A 13,447-nucleotide genomic window follows, 5' to 3' on the forward strand; every position below is an offset into this window, starting at 1 on the left:
CGCGATGTCTGCCCGCTGGCGCCAAAAACGGCGCAAATCAGTCCGGCATCGCGCCGCCCCAAAGGTGCGGAATCCTCCGCCCTTGACCGGCCGAGCCCTCACCTTGAGGGGCTAGGCCCGCGCGGGACTGATTTCCGCCCCGCCAGCTGGCGGAAAAGGCCTTCGGTGCCCCGCCAGCTGGCGCAGAAATGACATTGCCGGGTGGCACATGCGCGGGAGCGTTAGCGGCCGCTCACGGCATCCCCGCGCATGCGCTGTGGAGGGAGTCTCTTCCGCCTCCGCCATGGTGGAGACCGTGGCGAAGGCGGAAGGAAAACAGTGCCCCCACAGCACAGGCCCGCCCGCGGATCGGTGGGCCCCGATTGCGGGCCAGGCCACCGTGGGGGCACCCCCCCGGTGCCAGATCGCCCCGCGCCCCCCCCCAGGACCCCGGAGCCCGCCCGCGCCGCCTTGCCCCACCGGGAAGAGAGGTGGTTTAATCCACGTCGGCGGGACAGGCATTCTAGCAGCGGGACTTCGGCCCATCTGGGCCGGATAATCGCGGGGGGCGGGGCGGGCCCGCCAACCGGCGCGGCGCGATTCCCGCCCCCGCCGAATCTCCGGTGCTGGAGAATTCGGCAACCAGCGGGGGCTGGATTCACTCCAGCCCCCGCCGATTCTCCGACCCGGCGGGGGGTCGGAGAATCTCGCCCCAGTTGAGTGATTCTTCTCTCAACTATTTCTAATGCAATTCTATCCACCTTTAAGTAAGGAGCCAAAATTGTACACAGCAATCCAGATGTGCTCTTACCAATGCCCTGCACAAGTGTAGCAAAACGTACCTACTGTTGTATTCTATGCCTCAAAAAATAAATGTGAAACATTCCATTTGCCTTCCGAATCAATTGCTGTACCTGTATACTAACTTAAAAACATAGGGAGCAGAAGTAGGCCATTCAGCTCTTTTGAGTCTGGTGTGCCATGTACTACAGGAACATGGAAATTAGGGGCAGAAGTAGGCAATTCAGCCTTTGAAGCCAGCTCTGCCATTCAGTCAGATCATGGCTGATCCCCTCCTGGTCTCAAATACACCTCCCCTCCTGTTCCTCATATCTATTTAACCGTTTTTTAAATCTGAAATATATCTATCTCTGGCTGATCATTCAACTCATTAGCCTGTAGACAACTCCAACACCAGACCCATTCGAGTATTGCCCTCTGTAATTGTTTCTCCAGCATCCAAATGTATGTGTTGGAAATAATTTGGCCAGTTGTACAGAGTTGCTGCTGTTGAGCTGGTGCATAATATTCTACCAGTTATTTTATTTTATTTTTTATTTTATTTTTAATTATTACTTTTTTTTGGTATGTTTGTGTGTGCCCTTCTCGTCTATATATATATATACATATATATATATATATGTATATAAGATATGTATATATATCTTATTCTGTGTACATAACGGTAAATATACTTTGTTCAAAAACCCAATAGAAAAACATTTGTAAAATAAATAACCATTAGCCCGTCCACTCCTCTCCGCCCCCCCCCCCCCCCTTATCTTTGATCCCTTTCGCCCCAAGAGCTATATCTAACTTCTTGAAAACGTACAGGCCGGAATTCTCCGGCAGCGGGATTCTCTGGTCCTGCTGGCAGCGCACACCCGGCCGCAGGTTTCCCGGCAGCGTGGGGTGGCTTTAATGGACAATCCCATTGACAGTAGCGGCAACATAGAATTCTGCCACCAGCGGATGGCGCACCACCTCCTGCCGCTGAGAAACGCGCAGCTGGGAGACCGAAGAATCCAGTCCACAATGTTTTGGCCTCAAATACTTTCTTAATTCCACAGGCTCATCACTCTCTGGGTGAAGAAATCTCTCCTCATCTTAGTCCTAAATGGTCTACCCTGTATCCTCAGACTGTGACCCCTGGTTCTGGACACATCCACCATTGGGAACATCCTTCCTGGTTCTACCCTGTCTAGCCCTGTTAGAATTTTATAGTTTCAATGAGATCCCCCCTTATTCTTCTGAACTCCAGGGAATATAACCATAACCGACTCATCTCTCCTCATACATCAGTCCCGGCATCCTAGCAGTCAGTTGTGTAAACATTCTCTCCACGCCCTCTATACAAAGAACTTCCTTCTTCAGATAAGGAGACCAAAACTGTGCACAATTTTCCATGTGTGGTCTCACCAAGAACGATATAATTGCAGCAAGATATCCCTGCTCCTGTACTCTAATCTTCTTGCTATAAAGGCCAACATACCATTTGCCTCCTTTTTGTGATTCATCTACCAAGACACTCAGGTAGGTCCATCTGAATCGCAGAGTTCTGCAATCTCTCACTTTAGATAGTATGCGGCTTTACTATACTTCCTGTCAAAGTGGAAAAGTTAAAATTTTCCCACGTTCTAGTCTATCTGCCAAATTTGTGCCCACTCATCTAACCTATGTATATCCCTTCTCAGACTTCTTATGTCCTCTTCACAACTTACTTTCCTATCTGAATGTTACAATATAGAACAGAATTCATACAGTGCAGAAGGAGGCCATTTGGTCCATTGTGTCTGCACAAACCCTCTTAAAGAGCACCCTAGCGATGCCCACTTCCCCACCTCTCCACTACAGTGAAGATAGATGCAAAATGTCTTTTAATTCATCTGTTAGTCCCCACAATCACTCTCTAGAGGACCAATGTTAGCTTTACTTACTCTTTTTCTTTTTAAATACCTATATAAACTCTTACTGTTTTTACCTTTCTAGCTAGTTTTCTCTCTTACTCTAATTTATTCTTCCTTATTGTTCTTTTCTTCATTTTTTTATATTCTGTCCAATCTGGGGCTGGTTTAACACAGTGGGCTAAACAGCTGGCTTGTAATGCAGAACAAGGCCAGCAGCGCGGGTTCAATTTCCGTACCGGCCTCCCCGAACATGTGCCGGAATGTGGCGACTAGGGGCTTTTCATAGTAACTTCATTGAAGCCTACTTGTGACAATAAGCGATTATTTTTCTTTTTTTTTCTGACCAGCTACAAATCTTTCAATTTGATACTATCTTTAACTTCCTTAGTTAGCCCTGGATGGCGCATCCTTCCCTTCGAGTCTTTCTCATTGGAATGTATCTGTTCTGAGTATTATGAAATATTTCCTTAAATGTCTGCCACTGCAACTCTACTGACCCAAACCCTAACCTGGTTTCCCAGTTCATTTTAGTCAGCTCTTTTTATACCCTCATAATTAACCTCTCCAGTGCAACAGTGTCCTTCCTGTAACAGTGAAGTGAAGAAGCACTCTAGCTGTGGCGTAACTAATGTTTTATACAGTTCCAGCATCCCGCTGTGCTCTTGTATTCTATTTCTTAGCTGCTAAAGGAAACAATCCCATTTGTCTGTTAACACTTTATCTACCGATCCTGCTACCTTCAAGGATCATGTATTTCCTAATCTTGTTTACCCTCCCCAAATGTTTTACCTCACACTTCTGCTGATTGAATTTGATTTGCCTCTTTTCTGTCCATCTGACTGGTCTGCTGATCACTTCCTGCTATACAAGGCTGGTTTATGTAATCTATTCTTATAAATTATCCTTGGAGCCCTGTAGCATGTTGGTAAATCTGAGCTTCAATCCTTTGAAGGCCAATACCTCCTTTCTATACTGCAGTACCCAGAACTGTACACAGCATGTCTGATGTAATCTAACCGTGACTTTATACAGCTGTAGATAACCCCTCTTGTCTAATTCAGTCCTTCAGGTTATAAAGCACATCATTCCATTGTCGGTTTTTTTAAATTTGACTATTATTTTAGTGATCTGTGTATGTGGATCTCTAGATCTCTTTGGACCTCCAATGTTTTTAGCTTTTCATCATTTAAATAATATTTGAATCTTCCACTTCTTGGTCCATAATAGATTACCTCAAATTTCCCTCATCTAAATGCACCTGCCAGTTTTACCCACTCACTTAATCTGCCAATGTCTCTTTGTAATGTTATGCTCCTATCTGCACTGCTTACCATATCACCAATCATTGTGTTATCAACAAACTTGGATATATGGTGTGTTATAAATATAGTGAATCATTGAGGCCACAATATAGATCCTTATTAGGCAACACCAGTCATTTCCTTCCAGTCTGATTAGCTGTTAACCCTTCTTTCTGTTTTCTGTCACCTAACTTGGGTCAATAATTAGTCTTTAATTTAATGAGCTTTAAATGTTGAGTTAACCAAGTTGATTGTGAAGCAATTCAGGATGTCCTCAAGTTGTGAAAAGCACTACACAAATATAATTTCTTTCTTGTGCATCCTTTACCTCACCATATCACCCATAGTGAAAATTACTCATTTAGGTTCTCATTACATGGGGGAATCAACAAAAGTTAAAATCATTTATTCAATCTAAAATTTTCATTAATCTACTTACAATTTCAGTAAGAAACAATCCTGCTGACCATTTCTCAGTTCTGGTTATTTAAAAAAAATGTTTTTATTGGTTTTCACAACTTTTTTGTTACATATTTCAGTTTGTACAATTAGTTTACAGGTTTCATAGCCGCACATAGTGTTTGGGAAGGCAACTAAAAACTGACGTTACACGACAAATATAGCAAAATTACAATGAGAGACCTGGCAAACAAACACGGATTACTATACATATTTACAACAACTTATTTCTCCTCCTTCCGTGGCCGTGGACCTGACTCGGCTACCCTTCTTGACGCTAGCCCCAGCGTGAGTTGCCCTGCGTGTTGCTGTTCCCCCTGGTTCTCCACTTGCCCTCGGGCCCCGTCCCCTGTGGTCGTGCTCATGACTATTTTTCCCGGGGCCTTTGTGCCCCCCCCCCCACTTTCCCTTCTGCTCAATGTCTCTAGTGCACTTTTCTACCCTCCCCTACTGGTTGCTAGCTACAAACAGTTCTTGGATTAGGTTTGTGAATGCCTTCCACGTCTTGTGGAAGCCCTCCACTGATCCGTGATGGCAAATTTGATCTTTTCCAGTTGGAGAAATTCCGACAGGTCGGCCAACCAGCCGAGCAGAAGGTGGGCGATTAATGAGGCAAAGGTTAGGCCCCCCTCCACATAAAGTGTTCTGGCTGGTCTGATACCCTGAAAACTGCCATTTTGGGGCCTGGCTGCACCCTCACCCCCATCACCTTGGACATTGCCTCAAAAAAAGTTGTTCAAAACCCCACCAATCTGGAGCAAGCCCAGAACATGTGCGTGTGGTTGGCCGGGCCTCCCTGGCACTCTTCACATTTTTTCTCCACCTCTGGGAAGAACCTGATCATTCGGGTTCTGGTTAGATGAGCTCTGTGTGCCACCTTTAGCTGCATTAAGCTCAGCCCTGCACAAGTGAAAGTGGAGTTCACCCTATGTAGTGCTTTGATCCAGAGTTCCTCCTCGCCCCGACGTCAATGCCCAGATCCTCCTCCCAATTCTCCCTCGTCTCATCCAGGGGGAATTGTACATCCTCCAATAGTCGCCTGTACAAGTCCCCATAGTTCCCCTTCCCCAGGTCGCCCGCATCGCAGTTCCTCAACCAGTGAATGTCTCGGTATCTGGGGGTATGCTGGGGTTTCCCTGCGGAAGAAGTTCCGGACCTGTATATACCGCATTCCGTTCCCTTTGGGTAGTTGGAACTTTTCAGTGAGCTCCTCCGAGGTCGCTATCCTGTCATCTGTGTACATGTCGCTAACTGTCAGTGTACCCTCGTCCTGTCTCCACCTTTTGAAGGTGGTGTCCATTGTGTGGTTGTTACAGATCGGGGCTCCAGCTGATATTTCGGTTAGACCAAGGTGTTGTCTCATTTGATACCACATTTGGAGTGTGGCCGCTACCACTGGGCGCCTTGTGTATTTGGTTGGAGGGGGTGGGTGTGTGGTCGTGACTAGCGCTCGGAGGGACGTCCCTATACAGGAACTTTCCTCCATCCTCACCCATTCCGCTTCTGGTTCCTTCACTCTTTCTGCCGTGGCCGCCCAGTTGTAGATCCGTAGCTTTGAGAGGGCCAGGCCTCCCATACTTTTTTCCTTTGTAAGACTCTTTTTTGGATCCTCGGGTGCTTATCCCCTCGCCACTCAAATGCCATGATTAGTTTGTCCACCGTATTAAAGATGGCTTTGGAGATGTAGATCGGAAGTACGTTCATTTTGATCGTCTACTCTCCCTGCCAGCAATCAGTTCTGGTTCTCAAGGAATGGTCAGTCAGCAAGGCTATAAGCCCTGTATTACCATACCAAACTCCTAAACATTATCAGTTCATCAACATTTGATCCTAGAGCAACAATGCAGGGTGTTTTTTTCCCTGAAACTATTATATCTGTAATTTCAACTTATTTTAGCTTTGCATCTGTCATAGGGAAATTGCTAGAAGCTGTTATTAAAAATGTTATAACACGGTAGTTAGATAAGTACAAGATAATCAGGCAAAATCAACATGGTTTTGTGAAAGGGAAATCATGTATAACTAATTTATTGGAGTTCTTTGAAGACGTAACAAATACTGTGAATAAAGTGGAACCAGTGCTACTGGAACATGCCGCAAGCCACGACAGAGCTCGCGCCATTCAAACTACTGATGGGGCGCCGCCTCGGCACCCGACTGAGTTTGGTGATCCCAGACATTGGTGGGAAGGTCCGCTGCAGCCAGGTCAGGTCTGAGGTGGACACGGCCCGCCATATGCCCCTGCAAAGTTTCGCCCCGGACGATTCGGTGCATGTACGGAATTTTGGCGATGGTGCCGCATATATCCTGGCCGTGGTGTTGTCACAGACCAAATCTGTCTCCTACAAAGTGTGAGCACAAGGCTGCGAATCAAACAGGCACGTGGACTATCTCCGCAGCCGTGTCCTTGATTTACCGGACCCAATGCCAACTACCCGGGTTCCACATGTTTCGCCGCCCCCGTTGCCACCGCTGGCCCTGGCTCCACCAACTGTCGAGGTCAAGGATGCAAAGATGCCAGACGCAGACCCATTCAACTCTGACATGGAGATTCAGCCAACGACGGAATCCACCCAGCTGATTCCCAATGCCACGCCTGCTGCACCAGCTCCACCCAGGTGCTCCATGCACAAGCGTCGGTCCCCTGTCTGGTATACGCCTCCAGACACCACATAGATGATGCCCAAAAGCCAACCCCAGGCGAAGAGAATGAGGGGCCCCTCGTGCCAGTCCACGGACGTCACTCCAGACTTTTTTTTGGGGGGGGAGGGGGAGAGGGGGGGGGGGAGGGGGAGGGGGGGGCGGCAGGAGTGTAACAACCCCTGCGGAGGTCATGGAGTGTGGACCATCTAGTTCCTCGTGACCTCCACAAGAGTATGGACTTCCCCAGTAATGGGACGGGGCTTCCCCTTTTGGGAGGCCACATAGTATAAACACCCTGACCGAAGCGTAGGTCGGAGAGGGAGACCCTTCAGGGACTTGAGAGAGTTAATGTACGTGTCTATAAACCATTATTTAAAAAAAATAAATTTAGAGTAGCCAATTGTGTTTCTTTACCAATTAACGGGCAATTTAGCGTGGCCAATCCACGTAACCAGCACATCTTTTTGGTTGTGGGGGTGAAACCCACGCAGTCATGGAGAGAATGTGCAAACTACACTTGGGCAGTGACCCAGGGCTGGGATTCGAACCCGGGTCCCCAGCGCCGCAGATAAACCAGTATTCTTGCAACCTACCCATCGTTCCATGGGTGTTCACTCTGTGCGGATTCTACAGAAGTAGTTCAGAAAAGGTTTACTAGTTTAATATCAGGAATGAGGGGATTGTCCTATGTGGAAAGGCTGGACAGGCTAGGTGTGTATCCACTGGAGTTTAAAAGAGTAAGAGGTGGCTTGATTGAAAAATACAAGGTCCTGAGGGGAATTGGCAGGGGTGGATGTGGAAAGGATGTTTTTTCTTATATGAGAATCTAGAACGAAGGGCCACTGTTTTAAAAATAAGGTTTCGTCCATTTAAGACCAAGATACAGTATTTTCTTTCTCTGAGGGTAGACTTTGCAATTCCCTCCCACAAAGGGTAGTTGAGGCAGAGTCTTTGAATATCTTTAAAGCAGAAGTAGATAGATTCTTGATAAGCAAGTTGATGAAAGGTTGCTGAGGGGTGGGCAGGAATGTGATGTTGAGGTTAAAATGAGATCAGCCATGACCTTATTGGATGGCAGAACAGGGCCTGAGTAGCATGCTCCTGCTCCTAATTCGTATGATCCTATGTCTTTTGCTTACATTAATCAATGACAGTAACAATTTACTTTGTTAAAATAGTCCACAGGACATAAAGGGGAGGCTGCTCAGGTTTACTCCTGGCACCTCTTGTAAAGACAACTTAAGCTTGTAAAGACAGCTTAAGCGCACTCACTGACTTTAAAGAATGTCTTCTCTTTGTTGCAATCTTGTTTAATGCATAAAGCAGTCATTTTACTCTTCCTTCTTTTGATAGTACATAATAGGCAGAGTACAGACTGTAGTGAACCAGTGCATGCTTGCAAAATCATTAAAAAACATCTAATTTTAGATGCGATTCCATAATTGAGCAGCACTTGCTGAACAATCCTGAGTGCGCAAATAGCTACATAAACAACCGATTTAAGATCATGAGTTGAGCTTGTGACGTGGATGATGCTTGCTAGAAGTGACATACATTCATAGGCAGGGACCTGCTCGCTGCGAACAAAAGGAATATGTGCAAGCCTTGGGTCTTGTTTGAATTACCTGGGAGCCTATAGCTCCCCATTGCTTTTTCCATGGCAACATCTTGGCCAGTCATAGTTGACTTGCCATCATGCAGCACCCTTATCTTCTGTAATATAAATTGCAGTGATTATTTGAAATGTGGCCTTGTGTTCGTCCTGATGAATACAAGGCAAAAAGATTTGGCAAATTGCACTCTTTTCAGCAATATTCAAGTTTTGTATGATGTAGTCGTTTCTTATTTGCATTCATCTAGTGTGCAATCACTGGGACTCTGTGTGTGTATGTGTGTTGAAGGTTCATGAATACAACCTCACTAATCCTCAACTCCTCCCCCATAAAGCCGTGCTATTGTAGCTCTGTTGCCTTAAGGATTAAGAGGCCCACATGACCAACACATTTTGTACTTTATCAGTGATTCTGTCCTCCAGAACGTGATCAAACACTGAAGTGCAAATGCTTAGCATCAACACCACTAAGCACTTATACCTATTGCATGCAACAACTAGCTTCTGTTACATCAAACACGAGTTCTGACAATGAGTGCACCGAGGGTAACACAAACAGCATGTTAATTGTAAACCAATCACCTCATCCCATGAGTTCAAAGCAAACAGCACCCTTTTCAGTACAAATATTACAATTGTCCTTCAAACAACACATCAATCAGAAGATGAAGAATTAGCAGCTCTGTATTAAATTCATCCGTTTATTATTTTTATAATGAAAGAAAAATTCAAAGAAACACTGGTACACACCTGTTAGTTTAAGGTGACTTCTATGTTTGGATATATATAAATTAGACAAAGTCCTTTACACCACATCAATAATAGCATATCATTATGAAATGTCTCTTTACATTAATATTTATCCTCGTGTTGCTCATGCCATTACACATTGCCAAAGATTTCTTATGCACAATTTAATAACGCGTGAATTTATATTTTTATGATGTCCTTTGGATAATTATAACAATTTCATAAATTGGGTGTTTGAAGTGACATCAAACGAACAGGAGCTTTATGTGTTTCATCACTTGTTCTGTTTAGCTACATCAATGACTTGCAACTTCTCACAAAACTTCTTCTTGTGGCTTTTGATTGTAAGTCAGCAAAAGCAGCATCCTTAGCCCTTCCACCTATTGATGGCACCATCAAACTGTCTTTGGGGACCAGTTAGTAGAAATGATAAGTTAACATGTTTTTCAATTGCTAGTTTAAAACACCAACCTGAATGTTTTTACTTCTTGAGGCTATGTAATCTGATGGAGTAGTGAACCAAACTGAAACCATTGGCCCATTTTAGCTTAATTCATATAAGGCCTTGTATCAATCAAATGTGTGCTTTGGGTCAGAGAAAAACAAAACCTATTAATAACAGTTTCACATTATTATGTGATTCTATGATTGCCCTTCAATCTACTCCAGGAAATGCCAGCCAAATGCACTCTCCGAAGTACCAAGACAGGTGGCTCTGCATGGCATTCCTATAAATGTATCAGCTACTGAGAAACTATAATAAAAATAAACTAAACAAATATGTTGGAAAGAAGCCCTGAGGTGCTGTCAGAAGCACATAATGAATCTCAAAATTGCTGACTCCCTGATATACAAGCAATCCATTTCTACAATGCGAAAATTAACAGCATCAAATATTGTGGCTGCGATTCTCCGGCCTCCTTATGCTCAAGCAAAACGAGGCCGGTGAATAACGGGAGAGGCAGAAAACTAGAATCTTGGCAGCTGCCAAACAGTTAGTGTTGCAACCGGCCTGCTTCCGTAGGCGAAATTGGGATCTCGCCGTAGCGTGGCGAGAAACCAATTAGCACCACATAAGCCCTATTTCCATACAATTAACGAGACCCACCCCATATCCAACGGCCTCCCGTCATTCAGCGGCCTCCGCAACAAGTGGTCACGCTGGCGCCGATTAGTGCTCCTGTTAAAAAACGTGAACCTGGCAGAAGGACGTCTGTGGGGAGCTGAGGAGGTGAGTAGCCATCTTTGCTCACAGGCAAAGAGCCCGGGGGGATGGGCCAAAGGAGTGGGCTGCTATGGGATGGTGGGGGGGATGGTGCTGGGGGAGGGGGCAACCACATGTGGCACCATGCCAACCCCTGGATCATGTGTACCCATTCGGGGGTCAACTCCTATCCCTGCCCGTCTGCCCCACCGACCATCCATAAGCCCCACCGACCATCCATAACCCCCACCGATTGCCGAAGCCTCTGGCTGTGCGGCTGAAGGCTATTGCTAATAGGGAATTGCCAATTGTGGTTAAGTGAGCACTTCACACAACCCAAGTGGTTCCCCGTGGGTGGGCAGGCCATGTTGCATGTGGGAGTCATTGCCTAGCATTCCAATCACACCTTGATGCCTGGACACTGTGCTTGAACACTGCGTGAGGCAGCACCACACAAGCAACATCCGAACACCCAGGGGATGGAACACAGCACCGGGAACATGACGACGTCTGGAGGGTGGGTGAGTGCCAAAGGGGGGGGGTGCAATGCCTAGAGAGATGGGCGCAGGGTTCGGAGGTTGCCGCGCATTGCAGAAGAAAATGACAGGGGCATCAAACTAATTGTGCACAAAGGTGTTTCTTGTGTTTTACACTTCCTCACCCTTCCAATGGTGCTGCCCCCTCACCACCCCCGCCACCTACCATCCCCTCTCCTGGTGCCCTCAGTTATTATTATTATTATTATTATTGATCCACTATGTGCTTTGCCCTCCTACGTCTAGGTATGTCCCCAGGATGCACATCTGAGGTGGAGACAGCCAGTTGCTTATCTCGTCCTGTGTCCTTTGATGCCACTGGCGGGCGTCCTCTGGGACTCGTGAGGCTTGAGTGCCCTGGCTCAGTTGTCGGCAGCACATGCACAGTCATGCCGCGCTGTCCTATGTGCTGACTGTGAGGTGTAGCCTCATCAGAGGGGTGGAACCCGGAAGAGCTTGTGGCCACCGTCGCCACTCCATGGGATGGGTCTGGGTTGGCACACCGTCCCCTCCTCCCGCTCGGTGCCAATGGAGCCCTGGGGTTCACCTTGGAATGAAGGGGCAGCTGGTTCGAGTCCCGGCTGCCCCTGCATCACCTGGCTGTGCCAGCCCTGGCAGTTCCCCATGGACGGCACCATCGTGTCGACGCCCTTGGCCATGCTCCACGGTGACTGGGACATGCTCTGCAGCGCCACGGCAATGCCCACCTGTGACTGGGACAAGCTCAGCAGTGGATCGGCCATAACCATCTGAGAGCGGGACTTGTCCCGCAGAACCTCATCAAGGTCAGCCTGGTACTGGGTCACATCCCCCAGTGAGACGGACATTCTGCCGAGACCCTCAGCCATGACCTCACTGACTGCACGACGCCTTGGACACCTTCACTAATGGTGCTGACATCGTGCATCAGGGACTCCACTGCGGATGCCACCCTAGCAGTGGTGCCACGCATTGCCGACGACAGCTCCAGCAGCCGTAGCCTCTCCAAGCGGCTATGGATCTGCTGTAGTGATGCTGACATCTCCCTCTGAATAGGCGCACCCTAACGTCTCCATAGGCTCCGGGATTACTTCTTCCACAGGCTCAGCTCAGTGGATCGCATGGAGAGTTGAGGGGAGTGGGTGCTCGCATGGGGGCGGAAAGGTCTCGGAGGGGGGCAGGGGCGTTTGTGTCTATTCACTCATGCTGCCCGGTGTAGGTTGTTGACCTTTTTCCTACACTGGACGCCAGACCTCCTGGTCACACGCCCTGAGCTCACAGCTGCCACCACCTCGTCACAGGCAGCACTGGCTGCCCTCCTGGACCCTCAGGGGAACAGAATATCCCTCCTGGCTTCCACATCGTCTAGTAGCCTCCCCAGGCCAGCGTCTCCGAATCTTGGGGCTGGTCTCCTCCGTGCTCTGTGCTATGGCTGTGAGCTGGCTGGGGTTGGCTGAGCAAGTGCAGCTCGACCTTGTTAGGCGGGGTGCCGGTGAATCAGCTGGCAAGCCTTCATTTGCGGCGAGAAGCACGTGGAGCCTCGTTAAGTGGACCAATTAACATTGAATTGAATTGCCGGTCTCGATGGGCTTGCGGCAATTCCCACTCGCTACCACACTTCTAAATTTTTCTGAGAATCGTGCCCTGTGTCATTAAATAGACAGATTTAGTGCAGTGCTAAATATTGTATAATTAAAAAAATATATTGTATATTCTGTAATGTTGATTTTCTCCACAACTTTTTAAGTGCGTTTAACCAATTTATTAAAAGATTTCATTTTTATTTTTGTTCCTTGCAGTATAATGACAGAAATGTCATAGACAGGTATTGGAGCGAACCTGACTATCCTTAACTGAGAATGTCATCATGGCTTCTGGTCAACTCAGAAGGTGACATCTGACGTGGTTTTTCTTTCTTGACTGTGTAAGTTGTCTGAATAATTGTGACAATCATGTGGCTATGGAGGAATTTTCTGATTAATCTGTGTCAGCATGTCGGGCTGCTTGATTTTGCTGCAGTTGTTTCACTTTTAAATTTTGGACTTGATGAGGTCCTAGAATCATAGAATCCCTACAGTGCAGAAGGAGGCCATTCGGCCCATCGAGTCTGCACCGACACTCTGAAAGAGCACTCCGCCCAAACACACTCCCCCGTCCTATCCCAATAACCCCTTAACCTAACCTGCTCATCTTTTTGGGGCACTAAGGGGCAATTTAGCATGGCCAATCCACCTAACGTGCACGTCTTTGGACTGTGGGAGGAAACCCACGCAGGCATGGGGAGAAAGTGCAAACTC

At 47.2% G+C, this 13,447-nt stretch overlaps 1 protein-coding gene across 3 annotated transcripts in view; it reads left to right on the top strand.

Annotated features, from left to right (window-relative positions):
- Nucleotides 1-13,447, top strand: part of rgmb (repulsive guidance molecule BMP co-receptor b) — a 277,533-nt gene that overhangs the window by 177,876 nt on the left and 86,210 nt on the right. The window contains exon 3 of one of the 3 annotated variants that reach the window (XM_072516359.1): nucleotides 12,950-13,074. The exons of the other annotated variants lie outside the window; for them this stretch is intronic. The gene's annotated coding sequence lies outside the window, so the exon portion shown is untranslated. The remainder of the gene's footprint in view (nucleotides 1-12,949; nucleotides 13,075-13,447) is intronic. 3 annotated transcript variants of the gene reach the window in all.

Source organism: Scyliorhinus torazame, chromosome 9 (assembly GCF_047496885.1).
Source record: "Scyliorhinus torazame isolate Kashiwa2021f chromosome 9, sScyTor2.1, whole genome shotgun sequence".
In the NCBI taxonomy this organism is placed as follows: Eukaryota; Metazoa; Chordata; class Chondrichthyes; order Carcharhiniformes; family Scyliorhinidae; genus Scyliorhinus; species Scyliorhinus torazame.